Below are 20,779 nucleotides of genomic sequence, written 5' to 3' on the forward strand. Positions count from 1 at the left end.
TACAGCCACATAACAATATCATCAAAATTGCATTTTCTTTATGATCTGCCTTCACCTTACTGTGACCCTTGACCTGGGAGTTCACTGAGAGAACAGTGCAACCAGTGGTTTTTTACCTCATGGCTGATATGGACCACAGGGCAAAAGTCAAACAGTTGTGCAACATTAAAGGACCCCTCTCTACATTTCCACCTACACAGTACAACCACTGTAAATATAAGAGCAACCAGTGCATCCAAAATCAATACTGCTGTAGGATAACAAGCAAAAAGCAGAAACTTGACCTCATGTGTAGCTGTTGTTCCCTTGTGGGGACAGTAAACATTCAAATGATATCACATATGTATCATATAGGATTGACGTCAAATGGCCATATAATGGAGATTGAATATAGATATAGATATACATATACATATATCTATATATCTATATCTATATATACAATGAGACAACAAATAAGAACAACCTTTCTCTCTCTGACCTGCCCTATGATTGGTCAAAGTCTCATCATTAGACATTAGACTTACTTTGAGATAACACCAGTCTTACAGTCATTAGTATATTATTTCTCAACAATTAAACACTTTTTAAGAGAAAACAAGCTCCTTCTTTCTTGCAATGGTGATGGACAGATTAGGTCAGGCAGGAGACTCCAACGACAATGTCATTTGCAGATGATATTTTAATCTATAGTGAGAGTAGGGGACAGTGAGACAAGGTGGTATAACGCCAATGAGTCAAGTTTAAATGCATTGGGTCAACCATCCAAAGCAATGGACAATGCACAAAAGAGGTGAAGTAGAGAGTGCAGGCAGGACGGAGTGGATGGAGACGAATGTCATGGATGATGCGTGACAGAACGATAGCTGCGAAAGTGAACGGGACGTTCTATAAGACTGTAGTGAGACCTGCTATGATGCACTGTCTAAAAGACAGGAGGCGGAGCTGGAGATGCTGAGATTGTCATTGGGAGTGACCAGGATGGACAGGATTAGAAAATTAGCATATTTGAGGAACAACTCTGGTGCATAGTGATTATACTGGACAAAGGATGTTTAGGAGGAAGACCACAGAGAAGGTTCATGGATGTTTTCAAGGAGGACATGAGGACAGTTGAACAGAAGAGGACACAAGGGATAGGGCAAGATGAAGGCAGATGATCCACTGTGGTGAGTCGAAGAGCAGCAGAAACTTCCTGCTCATACAACTGCATTTACATGCAGCTAATTTGAAACATCACTGATGTCAATATGATAAACCTGTAATTATCGGCTGCAACGAGAGATAGGAAGAATAATTATTTTCTTCCACACGTTGAACTCTCCTTTAAATCAAGAGGAGTGACATAAATTCCATACTTCGCTTGTGGTGTTGTCACCACACTGGACATGTGTGAATGTGTTCTGACGGGAAAGTCTTTAAAAACTCAGTGAAAGAGAATGAAAAAAAGCAGAGAGATCCCTCTTGGTTGATGCATGGCAGCAGGGGCAGCTGCAGGACTGACCCTGCCAAAGACAGAGAGCTTCCCATGCCTGTTCAATGCCCTAAAATGGGTCATTGAACAGATAAATGGCGTCATTATGATGAGTAATTAAAAGAAAACTGCTGAAGATTCCCAAAGTCCCCTTTTTTCCTCTTGGTTCCGCTGCTTTCTGTGTTTCACAGGCCTTTGCTGAAAGACAGCTGCCTTGGGCCACTTAAACTATCACCCCTTTCACTGGAATGCAAATAGCAGCCATCGCAGCTAATTGATTCACACTATCTATTGTCCTCTCATTTATTGAAAATCCAGCCACTGTTGCAGATTTACGTTACTGATTGTCGGAGGCAGAATTTCGCCCGTGTGTTATCATCTGATGATGTGTCGAACACACTGAATCACGGGGGACAAGACCACAGGATTGTTATATTAAGACCAAGAGCCAAGAGAAGTAATATGAATACTGATTGTGCCACATGTGCCTTCTGGAGGTATTAATATGTATGAAGGTGGAAAAAGTGCAGCACTCAATAGCTGCATGTTTGACACATGTCAAAGAAATAATTATTACAAGCATGTATAAACACATACAAATCAGCCGTCACTCTTTATTACAAAAGTTTTCTTTCCCCATCATTTTAACTTCCAATAAAAATGCATGAACATGTGCAAATGCAACCCCTCCCCCGGGTGGCATGTGCTTGCATGTTCACAAAATGTGGAGGAGGTGAACTGATGTTTGATTAATGAGTAAAAAACAATTCATTAGTGAAACTAACTTGGGTGACACTGGGAAGTGAAATGGAGGATTTCATTACCTTGTGCTTTTTATAAGGTTAATGAGGTGGTTCCGAATCTTTGGGGCTTGGGAAAAAAAATAAAAAATGACATGAAAATAAACATTCATAGTGTGCTGCTGAATTCATTTTGGAGGCTGTGATTCCAAAAGAAGGTTATTCTCTGAATAAGCAGCTTTTTTTTTTATTACATGGCCCATTAAGGTCGGCCCCTGTGGACTGGCCTGGATCATTGACTTCAGAGTTTAAACATGAGGGAATTGGTGGTATCCAGTGATGATGTTGCATATGAAAACACATGGTGGTCTGCAGGTATTATTAAAAAAAAAACATGAAAGGCCTTCTCTGGAGCTATTATGGTATGTACCTTTCTCCGCTATTATTGAAACGTGGCAGACCATGTGAAAAAGGACTTAACAATTTAGCACCGAGTGTATCGCAGACGACACATTTGCACAAGCGCATTTTGCATTACTGCAATTGCTTGATGGTTTGTGCTACCGGAAAAATTCAACGATTTCTGAAAGCTGAGAAGTTGCACGTCAAAGCCAACATGTGGTGATGCGAATCACCATCTTTGTCAGGAGAGAGTTGGAAAAACGCCTGGGCATACAGTAGTTTCCATTTTTCGTCCTGTTTTTGCACATTGAGACAATGACTCCAACACATGTTATTTTAAATATGACCAGTGACATATGATCATCAATAGACACGCCCCAAACGTCATCATTTTATTCTGAAAAATGTGCACTCTAAATGGGTTTCACTTATCAGTTCCCATGGAACATGAATGAGGGTAGCATGAATATAACATGAAGTTGACCACAAGATAAAGTCAGAGACCACTGAAAAGAATCCTGGATTTGGTTCAGTTCAATCTTTATCGTCCCTAGGGGGGGGAACAAAATAAAACTTGTAGCTCCAACCTGATGGTGGAAGAAGTACAAATTCATCTAATAGAGGACGGCCACTGCTGGCTAAAATAGCCTTTTCTCACTAACTGTCTGTTCCAAATTTCTGACATACTGTAGATGGCTGCTATATTTCATTATTATCTTGCTGGCTGTATGAATAATACAGAGCAGACGACTTGACTCATATTGAGAGGTTACCATACCAAGAGACAAGAGAGAAGGTTAAAATAGACTCAATGAATGACCTGTAAAATAAAGCATCAGTGTTTTGTTGACATTAAAAGCTCTCAGTCTCTTCTTGCAGATTATAGTTGTGTTCAGGTCGGCATTTAGGGTTCTTGTCCATTTTCTGCTCTTTATTTAGACAGATATTGTGATGAGTTATTATATGATTGTCATGCAAATGATTATTTATTGCAATACCGGACAAACCAAAATGACATTCTTCGTTACATTTCACACCCTGGATGTAAAACACTGTTGTCCAGGTGGGCAGCTCAAAAACAGCATGCTAAACTCTGCTTCCATTATTTTCCTCAGAGTTCAAGACAAGAACCTCCAGAACATCCGTACAGCTGGAAGACACCAGGGATGCTCTCTCTCGCTGAGCACTTGAGCCTGGACTACAGAGGTGAGCAAAGGTATTTGGTAAACGGCCGCTGTGTCAACAGTGGCTCTGCATGAGCAAACAGGAGGATAAGAGGATCACAGAGAATTCATCGCTAATCCACTGGTCAGTAAACAAGACAAGTACAGTGCAGTGCCAAAGACAAGGTTATGAGAGTGGACAGTCAAGGTGGACGTGTGTTACATTCAAGTATCAGTGTCTGCTTTTTGAGGGAGCAGGATTTTTATTTTCATAATCCTTGCACCATACAGTTCATTTTCTTTTTATCTGTTTTCAAACACCTCATTTAATGACAAATGGTTTTGTCTTTAATGCAATTATTCAGTGAAAAACCTTTCCTCCCCTAAGGACTTAAAGTTTTCTTATGCCGATTTAGAGTCATCACCATTTACCGTTGAAGTTGTGATATGATGTATATGTGCACACGGAACAATTAGAGCTAATTAACAGGCCTTTCACAAAGATGTGGCCTTGAAATCTGAATCATTCCTGACCCACTTTCTGGCTACATACATTATTTTAACAGCGTGCACAACCTTTCTTCTCATCTCATCCACTAGTTACTCAACTAGTCTGTCATGTATGTAAGCAGAACATATGGGAAGTGCCCTGTTGCTTCTAATTTAACACCTTCCTCTTGCTATTTACACAAATATTGCTGAAAGAATGCATTGTAAAATACCAGGATCACTGGTTTGATATCTTTACTGACCATAAATGAAATTAAAAAAGCATAAGAGAGGAAAATGTGATCTTTAGTCCACAATGCCTTGGATATATTGACATGAAATCCACAGCTATTAACAAAAACAGTGTCCATTTGACTAACACTTTGGTTCTAGCATAGAATAAGGGGTAAGTAATATATTTGTGCTATTATTGCTCAATAATCCCATAACAATGTGCTATTTTTATAAATAACAAGTGATCTGAGCGAGAACTATAGACTCAATAAAAGTTCTGTTTCCAAACTTGTTGGTCTGTAATGGGAGACACTGACCAATCAGAGGATCCATTTCAGAGAGGGGGAGGGCACTACTATTTGCTGTTTGACAGCAGTACTACAGGAACTAGTATTAGGAATTAAGGACTTTGATGGGAAGTTTGTGAATTATTTCCAACGCAGGAGCCAGAATGTACAGTAAATGGAAGTACACAGGAGCTTGCAGCGCTAAGCAAACCTGGTTCAAGTGTCTGATTTCAGCCAATCAATCTCTGTTGGTAAACAGCTGGTAAAATCTCCTCACATTAAAAAGTCTTCTCCTTACAGCCTGTTGCATGTTGCTATGCTGTTTGTGACCATAACTCTGGCGGCCTGACGGTTAATTTGTCTTCCTCCCACAGTCCAAAAAGATTTGGGGATTGGGCAAATTGGACACTCTAAATTGACGCCTTTCGCCCTATGTCAGCTGGAATTGGCACCAGCGCCCCCCCGTCCCTCATGTGGAGGATAATGTGATAGAGGATGGTTCGATGTTTCAGTGTCAGTATTTTAACAACAGGTCACTTCATCACCTCACATCCTCACTGCTAAAGAAGGACTTGTTTTATATAGAGGCCATAAATGAACATTTTGACATAATATTAGGAGACAAACAAATATATGGTGTTTTACTGTGGAAGCAAATGCACAAACATGCGTCTGCAGGAACGTTTTAGCACCAAGAAAAAAGTTTCTGGACCTCTGTAGTGGAAATGCAAGTAAATAACTGCGAAATAGAGTTTAGAGTGATTGCCTCAGGTTGTTTGTCACGTATGACACACGTGTGTGTCTTTGTGTAGCGAGCCTCCATCCCAAAACATTAATAACATGGAGACATTAACTGTTTTTTTCCTTGCAATCTCGCCTTCTGCAGCTGTAACAAGGGAGGCAAAAAAAATGCCATCAGCATGAACATATGTTGTTCGTTTTTGTCATTTCTAACTCGTTTAAAATGTCACAACCACAGTCCCAGTGCCCATTAAACAAAAATACAACTATATCAAATAGAGAGATACGATATTAAAACAGGCCCTGGAGAAGAATGACAATAATGACTGTGTTGTAGAAACAAAACAATGTTAAAAAAAAAAAAACTTGTTTGCTTTCACACTGAACATAATACATTCAGTGGGTCATGTATCCTCATCTAAATCTACTTAACAAGATATTTGCTGTACGCACTGATCTGCCAGAAACTTCCCAAATGGAAATGGAATGTGTTCTTTTTGTTGTGCGTCCTCACTGACCAAAAAAAACCTCTTTATTCTATGATTGATGAATTTCTCTAAAAAGGAGACCTTGTGTTTTAGGTCATTGGCTTTCACATTTACGTAACTCTATATATTTTTGTTTATTTACTTCCACATGGCAAAAGCTACAGTATTTCTGTTGTTTTGTTTATTAAAACAATAAGTTGAGTGACAATGAGCCTTTATATTGTCATAAAATGGACTTCAAATATTCAATCACTGGTGGATAAATCACTGACTGTCTTTCAAGTATGGCCAATGTTTTTTTTGTTTGTTTATTGTTTATGTTGAACTGTCCAGAACCATTCCTGCTTAATAAATAGAATAATAAAAAAAAAAATTAAATATTAAACCACATTGTGCGTAATGAGCGCATAGAGACAATGTATAAACTATTTATTGCCACTTTGAAACACGTTTGGCTGCAGATTAAAGCGCGCAGAGCTACATTTCCACCACTGTCATTAAATCGAGGATGTAGTGCCACTGCTGTTGAGGCTGAGGTGTGTTGGTCCAGAGCTGGAGAGGGACCACAAAACTCCCAGTTTAATTATTTTATCTTAAAAGAGAGTGTCCAGAGCAATTTCCTTTTAGGGGGATCTATATTTCCTAGTTCCTCTGCAGAGTTACGTTCTTTTACTTCACTCGTTTGCCCAGAAGGAAATGTAAAAATACTCCCAATATTGTATTATACATTTATTATATACACTATTATGTGCCTCTAGTTGCAGGATTTTGTTTATCCCACGCAATCAGTATGACATTTAGCATGGAACACTCCATAAAGTTGATCATTCTCCGTCTCCGTTAAGCATTGGCCCAATCAAACTGAATGGTGCCAGCTCTTACATCAACCTGGATTCCTAATTGGTAGCTCTAGAGAAGAGTTATTTGAATGGATTACCGTAAAGAGCATCATGGATTAGCCAGCGAGAGACATGGATCCCGCGGGAGCCTTAAATTGCTCACATAAAGTGATTGTAAAACATTGGTATGGCTGGCAGTTATTGGGTTTCCCTCCTCGTCAAAGATATTTAACCCTTCCTCATTACTTGCTCGTCGCATCAATATCACTCTGACCTGTTTCACCTCATGTGCATGCTGGCTATGTTGCATTAGCATGTTGTACTGGTGCCATAGATTTGTGTATAAAAGGGGGGCGACTCCACTGGTTGCAGAAAGAACTCTGAATGGAATTCAAAAGCATGTGATGTCAATTTTGTAAGTTATGTTCACACTTATTGGAAGATAGATGATAAAATATATGACACATAGTAGCCTGGTTGCAGGTGATGGCTCTGAACTTTAACATGGCGCCAGACAAATCTCGAGTTTGACTTCAGAAAGGGAGTTCCATTGCCGCTTAGTTGCTGCACATACTAGGTGGCATTGTTGATGTAAGCTGTGTTGTTGAATGGTAGAGTGTGGTACGGTAAACCCTAGTATGTCTGCATAAATAGTGTGACATATCAGAGAGACACAGTTTAGCCAACTATAGATTAAACAAAAAAGAAAACTGTGACACAGCAAACACTGCGTGCTGACAACTGTCATTGAAAAAAGCCCTTCCAATCCGATTGTTGTCCAGGAATCAGTAGGCTGAAGTGTGTCTTGCGCCGCCCCTTAGGTGTCTGACCTCTTTGCCCCAACTGGAGGTTGCCAAATAGTGGGATGACAGTATGGGCTTTTGGCAGTTTAAATGCAAATAATTGTACTGAGTTGGTGGAAATTGGGTAAGGATTGGTCAAATCTAGCATTAGGCAAATTGGTCACTCAAAATTGACCGTAGATGTGAGGGTGAGGGTGAATGGTTGTTTGTCTCTATTTGACTGTGATGGTGACTGTGATCTGTCCAGGGTGTACCCTGCATTTTGCTCTATGTCAGCTGGGATTGGCACCAGCAACCCTCATGTGGAGGATAAAGTGGTATAAAACCGTCATCTTCTTTTTGACCATAAGATCAATGCAATGCACCACTCTGTCCATCATATTTTAATTACTTGTTGGTTGATGACGTTGGTTTGATTTGATAATATTGGCACTGGACACTGCAGCAACCATCAGGATAAAAGGAAATGAGACACACACGCTCATGCTGCCTCTTCACTGGTTCTGTGATGGTGCTTCATTGGTGCATTTCACAGAGTCTACCTCAGGCCGTCGCCAGTGCCAATGTACTGCACTGTAATTTCTAAAGGTTCCCTTGACCTATCCCATGCCCCATCAGTCCATGATGATTTATTCTTTCTTTCTTTTTATGAGAATTATATCTGTCAGAATCGTAGTTTAGAAGAAATGTGATAATACTGAAAATACTGAAATAATCATAAAGAAATTTTAATTTGAGCAATATTTGTTGTTTGAGTATTTGTTTTGTTGGCTGTGTCTGAACAAGCATGCAACATTATTGTCTTTATTTGCCAAAATATAATTAACTTGCAAAATAAAGGTTAACATACTGTATTATAATAAAAATCACGACACAAAATATTTATAAAATATCTTTTTAGACACAATGTTCATAAAAGTAAGAAACATCATAAGATATAAAGGTACTAAAACAATATTACAATAATGTCTGCACTGTTGAAGGAAACCCAGAACTCAATAACACAGCATTATTAATTTAAGTAACAAAAAAATATTCAGCATGCATGAACAAGAAATATTCATGGACTTATTCAAAATAAGACTTGAGTTATTAACACCAACACAGGGCTTGTTTTTAAAATGTCATCTCCACAACTTTACTTAAATCCTACATTTTCCTAATAAAGACATGCACAGGCAACCAGGCTGTGAGTCTGCCATGAGGAAGACAATCATGGAGAAAATGAGTAGAAGATTAAAACAGGACGAAGCGGTTTTGACAGACAGCTGTCGGCCATTTATTACAAAAATCCCTAATGATTTTTTTTCCCCTCTGTGTCGCTTAATAAAACGTTCTGACACCTCTCTCTTCCTGACAGAGGACTTTTCTCAAAATATGACACCTCAATTCGTCCCTCTCATTATGTGCCACTCATCCAGTCACAGGCTGAGGAAGACAGCAGCTCGCGTGTCTGTGAGTGAATGTAGTCCAACCATGTTTGATGAACACAACACGTTCTTCAGTGAGAAAAGTAAAGATAAATGAGGCTTGGGTTTGTCGCCCTCGGAGTAGGATTAAAACCAAAGGCCATTCACCTTTAAAGACGGATCCCTGGCCATCTGCTTTCATATTTCCTCTTGTCAAACGCCGTGTTTAAAGCATTAACCTGCATGTGAAATGATTTTGTTGGACATTGCCCAGTGTGTTTTTAGTGTCGTAGGAAAACAGGTTTAAAAGGGAAAGATTTTGTGTCCAATATAAAATATCTCTGCTTTCCTACGTGTAACTTTTCAGTATAAACATATGTGCATTACACTACATAAAGAAAATGCTACTACAACTATTGTATAGCAACAGTATGGTCGTCATTTTTTCTAATATGGACACAATTTTATGTCAAAATTTCTAAATAAATATAGTTATACTTCTTTAGTAATCACTGACTAATAGTGTGGTAATAACAATGAAAAGAAGACATGTGGTATAAAGTGAATGAGGAATTCTGATTTTATAATATGTAATGATCTTTTATGAGTCATCCTCACCAGCCATTTGTAATTTTCATTGCTAAGCTGTGGTATTATCTTATTCATAACGTGGTGATATTATCTTAATTGTATCATCTTATTTCCAAACTGTTAGTATTGTTATTACCATGATATTGCCCCATTACTAAACCATTACCATACTATTACAATGTACTTCAGGTTAACCCTTTAACACCTAAGCCTCAAAATGTCTGTCTTGACTTTTAAACTTATTTAAACCATAAAAGGGCCAGTGTCCTGTGAGTTAGTGCTTTTCCCCATTTTTCCAGAATGACTTTCAATATCTGGCGGTTATTTACAATTAACCAACATGTTAAAATGGTGTAATTAACAATTAAGATGAAGACAAACTAAAATGTGTACATGACCACCAGATTTTGCATGTTAAATTTAAAATGTTAATGGTATTAAAATAACATTTGGTTAAGGCTTTGTCTCAATGTCCAAAAACAGTGCGAGGGAAATTACTGTAATAAGCATACGTCTGCTTGTGTAACTTCTCAGCTTTCAGAAACTGTTGAGTAATTAAGTTGATGCAAAGTGCGCTTAAGTGTCACCAGGGTTAACTTTGTACTGATTTCTTTTTAAACGTTTCTGTACAGCACTAAAAATGCTCCATAAATAAAACTGCCTTGTCTACCTTTACACTAAAGAAACACATCACATTCAGAAAATACTATTGAGTTAAATGAATGCTTTATTTGACGTAGAATGAAAGTAAAAACTGTTGACCTGATGAGTAATTCTGTGTTGTTGTTTGCGGTTGTCAAGACTTGTCCTCGATCCCTGACACATTACCGCCCAAGTCGGACAGCCAGACACTGATGCTAATCTATAATCCATTTGAGACACAATTTTCGTCTTCAGAGCCATTTTTCAAATGGTGGTGTAAAAACACACACAAATAAATCAATCCTGAAACATATTGGATATTAACAACATCAAAATAACCAAAACAGAGGATGTTTTTCTAAATAGTAATTCCAAAAAAGGAAAGGTGAATGAAAAATGTAAAGGAGGACAAGGTGCAGATATTAAAAAGTAATAAAACAGTCTGCAAGTGGTTTATGAAATAGAAATAATGTCAATTTGCGATGGCGTGACAGATTTTCTCATTTGAGTCGCCTGCGGTCTCTCCTGCTGCAATCCTGTTATCTCTCAGACTCAGCGGCGTCTTAAACAAAAATCTGTCATGAGACTTAATGTGTCTTAAGAAGCTTATGGGTCTTTTTCACAACAGTTTTAGCCTCTTGTTACAATCACATAAGAATTATCCAATGCAAGAAAGTGATCACAGGAACCTCCATACTATACGGTCTATAAAGAGCCTTCCATTCTTGGAGCACTGACTAATAATAATGATATCAATGAGTTAAGTTTCCATTATTTAATAGTAATAATTTGTAAGATCAAGACATGCAGTTAAGTTTAAATGTTGTAATAAATAAAATAAGAAAAATAATTAAAAAGGGTGAAAAAAGAAATAAAAAGTCAAAAGATGTAAAAACATAACTAATACGTTAATTAAAGAAAAACAGGCTTGTTTTAATATATAAACACACATACATACATATAAATGCCCCACTCGCCATGTATTTAATAGATGTTTACAAGCAGTTAGCTAAAGGCAGTGTAGATAAGAGGCATCTATAAAACTGAGAAAGTTCTTAAATGTTTTATGGAGGTTGTTTTCCGGTTTTTGTGATGGAATAAAAACGTTAAAGGGCTCTTTAAATGGGAAATGTATTCTAATAAAATATCTGCCAGACAAACGCTTGTATGTAACAAATATGAATAGTTCTGCTCAAGTGTTGACAATGACAATATCCCACTGATTAATACTATGACTCACTGTAGTGTCCTTCCAATTACTTCCATTGTCTTTTCTTCTCACATCAGCAAACACAGTATATTCCTATAGTTTCACATGTGTGATTACGGAAGTTAATTCCAAAGGACAAAAGCAATAAATATGTAAATTCCAGCACAAAGCTATCAGGGCATTCTATATGTCCACTAATGTTCATTAGCATTTAAAGCCCTTTTATTTGTTGCATCCCGACTGGGATAGACGTCCTCCCACTGGTCTACCTGTCATGTCATGTTGAGATCTCCTTCAAGTCTACAGTCGGCTTCCTGTGCTACACAAAAACAGCATTTTATTCCTTTGATAGTCGAGCACGAGCTCAACCTTGCTCCCCTCGCCCCCGTAGCCTGAGAGAATTTGCCCTGTCAGAAACAATAACTTTCTTTTCCAGACAGAGACAGTTTTATTCCTCAACATTGCCATTGTGCGAGGTGGTTGGTCCATTTGCTGCCCCCTCTTGTTTCTTTTCATCATTGTATTCATCATAGACAAATCAAATTTCTGCAAGAAAGTCTGATCTCTCTCTCTCACACACACATCGATGATAGAATTGATTTTCCTTCCTGTCACTTTGCTCAAATGCTGTTTTTGAATTTTGTAGGAGAGAATAAAGAATCTCACAAATGAGCATGAAGTCATTATTTTCCCAAATCCCTGAACAAAAAAAACAAAAAAAAAGACAGACTGATGAACAAGGTTTCCTTAATTTGCTGCCAATCATATCTGTTGCCAGCACTTTACAACAAATCACACCCGAGCTGGCAAGACACATGCTGACCTGCTGCTTCATCAACATTGTTTTGAAGTAAGAGCCTTGATATACTCTGTACGTCCCTCTTAGAGGAAAATATAACAGAAGCTTACCTAAAATGTGTGCATTACTAGAATTTACTATGGAGCCCCAGACCTGACATGGGGAAAAATCCTAATTCATTCCAACAAAATAGGTAAAACATGCACATAAAATACTAATTTGTGGCTACGAAATGGTAATTTGTTCCCACGAAATTGGTAAAACATGTGCGCAAAATACTAATGTATTCCCACAAAATACGTAAAAACGTGCACATGAAATACTAATTTGTTCCAACAAAATAGATAAAATGTGTGCACAAAATAAATAATAATATTAATAACATTCCCATGAATTAGTGGGAGAGCTGCACAAGTAAAGCGAGCAAAGAAGGCAGCAACGTAACCCCTCCAGCAGCAGGGGATACAAATTCTGTCGGGGATAACTACCTTGGCATGACAGGTAGGGTTACGGGGCTACTTGTAAAGTAACCTGGGTTGGTTTTCTCCAGGTTCTCCCATATGCAATACGGTTTTGTGGGAACGTATAGTATTGTGTGGCCATAAATTAGTACTCTGTGCCCACGTTTTACCTATTTTGTGGGAACAAATTAGTATTCAGAGTTGATTTTTTTCCCCGTGTCATGTCTGTAATTTACCTAAGCGCAGTTTATTAACATTAATTAACATTTATTTATTATTAACATTAAAAAAGGTTTGGTTAGTGTTTGCACATCTCACAAAATTGCACCATAACATCATAAATATGTGCCAATGTCACAATGGAAACAATTCATGGGCTCAACAGCCAGTACAACTATACAACATAACTAGAACTCAGTGTATCAGCATGGCATGGATTTCTTTCTTCCTCTGTGGATGTCAAACCACGTTTGGTTCACAATACAAGCTGAACTGTGTAACCAGTGGGTTCAGGGCACAGCTGGGCTACAGTATCAGTGGGAGGCGACTGCTATTATGTTGTTCGCTGTCAATCAAAGTGACTCAAACCAAATGCATAGAGACAAGAAAACACTACATAAAGGCTGAGAATGGCAAGAGAAGCAAAACCACCATTGAATAACCACAGACTTGAAAAGAAAACGAGAATAAAAATGTTCAAAAATATGTTAAACGCTCTCAAAAAAGACAAAATACACAAGACAAGAGGAGACAAAAGAATAACTACAAACAGATGAGGCAAAGAGGAAAATACCACAGAGAGGCACGTTAATGCAGTCAGGGTGTATAAGACTTTGAAAATGTTTGTGCTCAGGGGCCCGTTATCTCATATCCACCACCTATACCCTCTAGTTTTATTTTCACTTCAGGCTGTTGATGTTGCATCATTAGATTAGTTGGCAAGTGGCTGTCATGCATTGGAAGCTAATAAAACATACACACACCACCCACGACCCCAGTCTCCAGCTACATGTTCTTCTGCAGCACACCCTGTATTTTCACAGATATCATGGCTGTCATCGGGGAAGAATTGACACCGATTAAAGGTTTGCTTAATGAAATGTGCACCTGCTTAACTTTAAGAAATACGTTCAGAAATTAAAATGTGTTTAACCTGCTCGCTCTCCCTTACCAAAGTTCATACAAAAACATAAGCATTATACACTGCTAATGTTGTTCCACTGGATGTGGACTCAAAAGTAAGACTCAAAAACACCTTTTACTGGTCTTGTACAAAAAAAAGGTTTCCAATAAGCACAAGGCAACAAAAGATGCACAAAAAGAAAACTGGTTGTCAGACAAGACGAACTGGCAACAGGAAACACGCCGGCTAAATACACAGGTGGAGGGATAACGATGAACAGGTGAAACACATCAGGGCGGGGCAGGTAATCACAGAGGCGGGAAACTTTACAGGAAGTAGACACTCAAACGAGAGGCAATGGTAATTATTTCAAAATAAAACAGGAAACAGAAAGCTAGAATCTCTTTGACCCTGAAGTGTCTGGCTCCCCAGGCTGGTACCCCAAAAACGGTCAGTGTTGATGTCAAAACCACATAACAACCACTCACCTCTTCACCTCCACAATGCAAGACAATTTAACTTCATCATTATTTGTATTTCACACGTTCTGGTATGAAGTATCACACAGAGATATACAACACACTAGGCTGGGAAACACTGCTGCATGAAACCAGCAGCTGAAAGTGTTCAGGCAGCTTTATTTCCTGTTAGTTTGGTTCCTTGGTGAATTTATTGTTTGATTAACAGTCCCGGAAATTGTAGACTTGTATTTATTTTTATTTATTTTTATCAACTCTCCTGTTAAATCTGTTACATCATTCTAAGATTTGATGACAGGGTTTGTCGCTGTTGCCAAGTTCCTAAAAACAGAGAGAGAAGAAGCTGCATGTTACACAGGAATTCTTCTGGACTTTAAAAGATAAAAGTGGAATGGACAACTTTTTGGCTCAAATGCACCATTATGATGTTGAACCGCATTGCGCAAGGTAATGGAGTGATTACATTAAATCATTCAATCGTTTACCCAAAGAATTGCAATGTGAAACAGTTTAATTGTATTATTTTTGCTCTGTGTCATTTAAAAAAAATATATAATAATATACACAATGGAAACAATACAGATGTTATAAGTGTTGTATAAATGAGTAGTTCATTTTGTTTTTTTAATCGATAACACAGTAAATATCTAACATCGCAATTCAAATCATAAATAGAACTTTTTCAGGCCTGTCTGAGAGTGGAAAAGGAAACTGTTTTAGTTTCCTGCTACGGACAACACGTTGAAGACGTTTCCTTTGATGTCAGCTGTGTTTCACAGGGTTTCTTGGAGTGCCTTCATTCGTGTTTTTATTGTGTGGTTGTGGCCCTTTATGGATATCATAAATATGCCCCACACCTAAACAGAGATGTACCGAAGGACAAAAGGAACAGTGAAGAAGTAATCAGTGACAGCAGAGATGGAGCCTCATGGTAGTTCGCTCAGGCAACAAACCCATTTTAGTTTCATTTTCCAATTGCGTACGCTCACGATCTGTTTCTCACAATGGAAATTACAAATAAAAACATGCAGACAGGAACCCTGAGAAAAGGAAATAGAAGAAATGTCCACCACTGCTGCCTTCTCCCTTATTAGCATTTTGTTCTTTAAGGTGAATTTTGAATGCTTTTTAATGCACACTCAAGTTAGTTGAATGTGAAATACATACCTCAAAACTCATATTTGTTCCATGAGCAGAGCTGCACTGCCAAAACACAGTGTATGGATTTTTACGCAGCTGCAAATGAGACGTTAAATCCTTTATTTGAGTGTCATTCATCTGAAGCTGATCCTTTGATTGTGTAGGATAAAATTTAAACTGGTCTCAGAGCCGCCTTTGTGGAGTTCATTTCAAAGTGATAATGTCCTCTTCCTAAATGTGTCAGGTAGTCCATCAGGCCAGACAGACAGACACAGACAGACACATCCAGCACAGAGAATGGATGCTCTTGTTCGCCGCTTGTCAATCAGAAAAGTGAGACAAGTTGAGCTGTCAGTCACGAGCACGGGCACTGCAGTCCAGCATAATTGAATTAGCTCCTGTCACTCTGTGAAGGTTAATTGGCGGGGAAAAGCTTGGTCGCGCATAGCGAGGGCGTAACTGACAAACGATAGCTGTCTTAACCCAGACTTTCGTCAGCGCGCGTTAACTTTATCGCTTTTCATCCATCCCTAAACATGAGATGTTAAAACTTCAGGTTAAATCCTCTGAATAGTGAGTTTTAATATGTTCCTTTCATGTTCGGTGGCTGCACGATAGCTCCGACTCTAGCTCAAAATGTCATGAGTCAGCAGATCGAGACGTTGCGGGCGCACGTGTTGGCTTGGAGGGCAAAAGATCGTGCCGAGTTGATGGTCAGTTGATGGCCTGGAAAATTGCATTTAAACCTTCAGGTGTTATTCTAAGTTGTATCTCATTCTCAAATGTACAGAATTAAATTAAACTCTTCATTGCTCTATAATAAATGCTCTCGATACCCAAGGTTTTTTTTTTCCTGGAGACCGTAACTGTTATGATTTGTTATAGAATTCTCTTTTATATGGAAAGATCAGAACAGTAATTTCCGGAAAGCGCTGTGAAAGGTTGAACAAGATGCACGACTCATGGTGTCCTGTTTTCAACTAACTACTTTGCAGTGCTACATCAGTTCTCATGCAGTTTCACCAAAGCATCTGTTTCCACTGATGCACTGTAATTCCATGCCATTCTCCATGGCTTATCATCTTTATAAAAGGTGTCACCCAAACTAGAGCTTTTAGTATGTAATGAGATTTTTTTTTTGTTATGGAATAAGCTTGATTCGCAGCAGGCCACGAGGCTGCCGAAGGACTCGTGATACACCGAAGAACAATAGAGTGAGATATTGGGAATTTACAAGAGATGGCAGGGCAGTAAGTCATTTAAAGTTTTACAAAGTATGACAACTGTGTGGAATACCAAGTAGTGAGTGGACTGAATGTAACTTTCCAATGCAATGCACCAAAAGGCATTTTCACATTCAGGATGCCTATGCCTGTCCCGTCGCAGCTCATCCTTTGCACTCAGTGGCCTTAATTATCCACAAAATGATCTCTTATTTCACATTCATCACAAATGTATGATCAGCATCACCGTAGTTCAGCCCACATACTGATCATTTAGCAGGAACCAATGCTAATTGGCTTTAGTGGAATATTATTTTTCCTTATTAACCTCTATGAAACTTTAACAGTTCAGTGTTTGACATTTATGAGGCTTTATCAGCAGAAATTTAATACACTACCCATATACCTATATAGACTTTTTTTAATAGATTGAGCCTTTTTATATGCACTCAAACAAGGGTTTTCTTGTTTCATGGAAACTGCTGTCTCCAGGGGCCTAAATGGACAAACCAGCTGACGTGGGTTAGATATGACACGTGTTACACAAGAAAAAGGGGAGAAAAGGTATTTTTGTGCATCAGATGTGCATCTTATGTTAAGTGCCTTTTAGGGCCATTGAAATATGTTGTGATGGCATCACACATATGGATCTTCACCTATGAGGTTCAGGAGTTTTCACATCATGTTACATGACCAACCATGACATCATAGTCTTTCCTTATGCTTTACAGATTTGTATCTGTTTTAATGTTGCTGCCTCTTGTGATTTAAATCAAGGGTTAGTCTTTCACAATTTATTTTACATACTTATCTTCATGTTGTCACTTTCACGTATGTGACACAATGCCCATTTAACAATGATGTGCTAATCAGTGGATTCCAATACATAACTGAAGAAATTCAGCACAAGATTACATTATATTGTGTCCACTGTCCTCCTGTTGTCAACATCTTTGGCCATGTAATGTCCATTCATTTTACTGTGCAAAGAAAACCATGAAGTAGTGACACCGGTGAGCCAAAATGGTGGTGAAAATTAAAATATCGACATTGGCACACGCGCATCAATAAGCGCATCTTGTGAGTCAGTAGGAGCATATTGATGTATTGATATGTTGTCCCATCCCAAACGACTAAGTCCAAATACAATGCCTTATCACTATATTTATCACTAAATGCCAGCTCCACAAGGTCACATTGAGATAAATAATGTGCTGGATGCTTTGAAAGGCTCTGATTTATATGAGGAAGCAACTCCAATTGCTAGGTAGGGATAAAAGGCTTTGTCTGGGAAAACAAATGGGCATCAAGGTAATGTGTGATTTTCATCAGCTGCAAGATAACTGAAAAAACAAAACAAAAAAAAAAAAAGTCCATTTGTTGAAGTCTAGGGAAAGACACATTATGTCCAAAAAGTATACCAGTGAAGTCATAAAAGGAGATATGTTTTTGTTCTTCCAAACTAATGTATGACTTTAATATCTTTGGATATAACCCGAGCATACGTGCCCTCAGTTTCCCTCCCTCCAAAGCAATTCAGTATCTCAATGAGCACAATGTTTTCCCTCCCCAAGAGAAGTAGTTCCATTTCATCTCAATTGATTTGCCACTTCTGGTTTCCCATCTTTACTTCTTTTCATTCTTCCCACAAGAAGTGCATGCATTTTCAATGACATCAAATAAAGGGCAGTCATTGGTATGGATGAGGGGGGCCCTCAGAGATTGAGGCACCTTCACCGCCACACAAAGCACAAGATAGGAAGCACGTAGGGAAACAACAAAAAAAAAAGCACAGCTCCATGTAGAAACGGTGTAAAAACAAATGCATTCATATCACACTTTTGTTGCCACTTGGAGGCAGAACAGAAAAAAAGAATATTCATTTGATATACAGGGTGAAATTGGCTGGACAGATACAATAAGAAACAGAGGAATGGGAGGCAGAGATAGCCAGTGAGTATGCTAAGGTGAGGTCTGGTTGGGTTGCATACAATGCATGTCTCTGTGGGAATGAGATACGTAGTTTCAAGATTGTTTTCACAGTGTGGTGGTCTGGCGCTTCTGTCAAATTTTGCCTTGAAGGCTTTTTGGTGGGGCAGTTCTCCTGAGGCATTGTGTGAGAGAGCACAACTCTCCTGCTTCACATATAAAGGCTCCAGTGAAGCACAGAGGGCTACTGCAGCTCAATGACTTCCCTTTACATAGTGCTCAGCCTGTCACTACCACATCTACTTTGGCTCTCTCCTCAGTTCCCACAAGATGGCTGCAAAAAAAAAAAGAAAGAAAATCTGATTAGTCGATTACATGTTGCCAAAACTAAAGTTACTGCCTTGCAGTAGAAAGACTCTACCAGCTAATTAAGTTGTAGTTCCCATTTATATCTGTTCAGACAATCCTGAACAAGGTGACATATTTACACGCTATTGTTATCAAGACAGGGGCGGAACTTTAAGTGGGCGGAACCACAAGCACGAGGTGGTTCCTGGAACAGTAAAGCCCTCAGTCAGGCTTGTGTTTCAACTGAAAACAGTACCTTTACTTGGTTGGCAGGGTGTGTCCTGTGCCGGTGCACTGACAACGAACAAAAGCTTTGTATGAGAACAGACTGTGGGCGGTGAAGAAACAGCGGTCGCAATCCGCTGACTGTCGTGGGTCTAGCTCCGCCCGTACCGTTCCATATACATACTCTGGTAACCCCAAGGGAAGGGTACCAAAAGTGGAATGGTTGGGGCTAGTTATTTTGATATAATTCCTCATGGAAACACAAAAAAATATGTACCGCACCAACCTGAAACGTTCCACTCGGTGAAAACATGCCATAAATCACAGAGAAGGGTCTACACACAAACTGTAACCCTGACCTGAACGCTATCCACTGATGATTTAGATGCAGTCTGTGATCCAATCAGTATTCGCGTGGTTCTGTGTGATTTGGACAACTTGAAATTCCGCCACCACCCCCCCCGCTATAGTTCCGCCTGCTCTCTTGCATTCTATTGATGGATGGATACTATTGCTCAGTTGTGCACGTCCATGTGTAGGTGTACTGTGTCCTGATTTACACACTGGAGCATTAGATAATAGCATTTTTTGTGGCTGTCTCCCGAGTACCTCCCACCGAAACCAGCATGGGCTGTTCTAACTTAGTAACAGTCAGTTGTATGATGCTACTAACTGACACTATCTTGGATAGACTTTGCATTTAAAAGACATTTTATTCTCAGTGTTTATTGGAGTCCACCCCAACTCTACTTTCAGTAAAAACTTTAAACTCCTCACTATTGGGCGAACATACAGTAGATGTATTTAACATGACTGACTGGCAGAGGCAAACAAATATGAGAAAGTGAATGTTAAAGATTTTTTAAAAAAAGAGCCAATGACTTATTCAGTAGAAGAGAAGTATAGATGGGCCCCAAGCAATAGAAACATAAATTTACAAGGCTATTTTTGAATCACTCTTCAAAAGCAGGGTTTCAATAGGGTTATCCAGAGAAAGGGGGGAAGAAAAAGAAAAGCCTTCATTACCCAGCACATAAAGCCTAAATGGAAAAGTGACTGTGGAATGGCTGCCTGTGTCTGATAGGGAAATAGATGCCTTGGGTGTTCCGGCCTGCTGCACTCAGAACTGGACCTTACAGATTGCTGCCATTATATCAAGTAGGTCTTTGGTGTCGAATAGACCCAAACTCTCATGAGACAAATATACACCATCACTCATTCACTTGAAGATCTACAACTTGGTGTGATTAGCATAAAACTAAAGCAGTAAATATTCATTTTAATGTAGACTGTTGCTCTGGTTGTCCCTCAGCAAATTACTTCTACTCCAGGCCTTTTCATATGCCGTGGATTTATCAGGACACTAGTGGCAGGAAGTTAAGATAACCTTTTTATTTATTTATTTTGAAATCAAGATACAGTATCACCTATCAGTGGGGGCACACTTTCATTTTAGTATCTATTCCAACAAATGCTGAACTAGTCTGGTGGAAATTTATGCATGGGTTCCACTAGTGAGCCATAATCAGTTGGAGCCTCA

General features: G+C 38.9%; 1 protein-coding gene across 1 annotated transcript in view; it reads left to right on the forward strand.

The window, feature by feature from the left end:
• Positions 1–20,779, forward strand: part of elfn1a (extracellular leucine-rich repeat and fibronectin type III domain containing 1a) — a 77,719-nt gene that overhangs the window by 50,088 nt on the left and 6,852 nt on the right. The window contains exon 2 of the mRNA XM_044051769.1: positions 3,732–3,822. The gene's annotated coding sequence lies outside the window, so the exon portion shown is untranslated. The remainder of the gene's footprint in view (positions 1–3,731; positions 3,823–20,779) is intronic.

The sequence above is a fragment of the Solea senegalensis genome, linkage group LG19, assembly GCF_019176455.1.
Source record: "Solea senegalensis isolate Sse05_10M linkage group LG19, IFAPA_SoseM_1, whole genome shotgun sequence".
NCBI classification, from domain to species: Eukaryota; Metazoa; Chordata; class Actinopteri; order Pleuronectiformes; family Soleidae; genus Solea; species Solea senegalensis.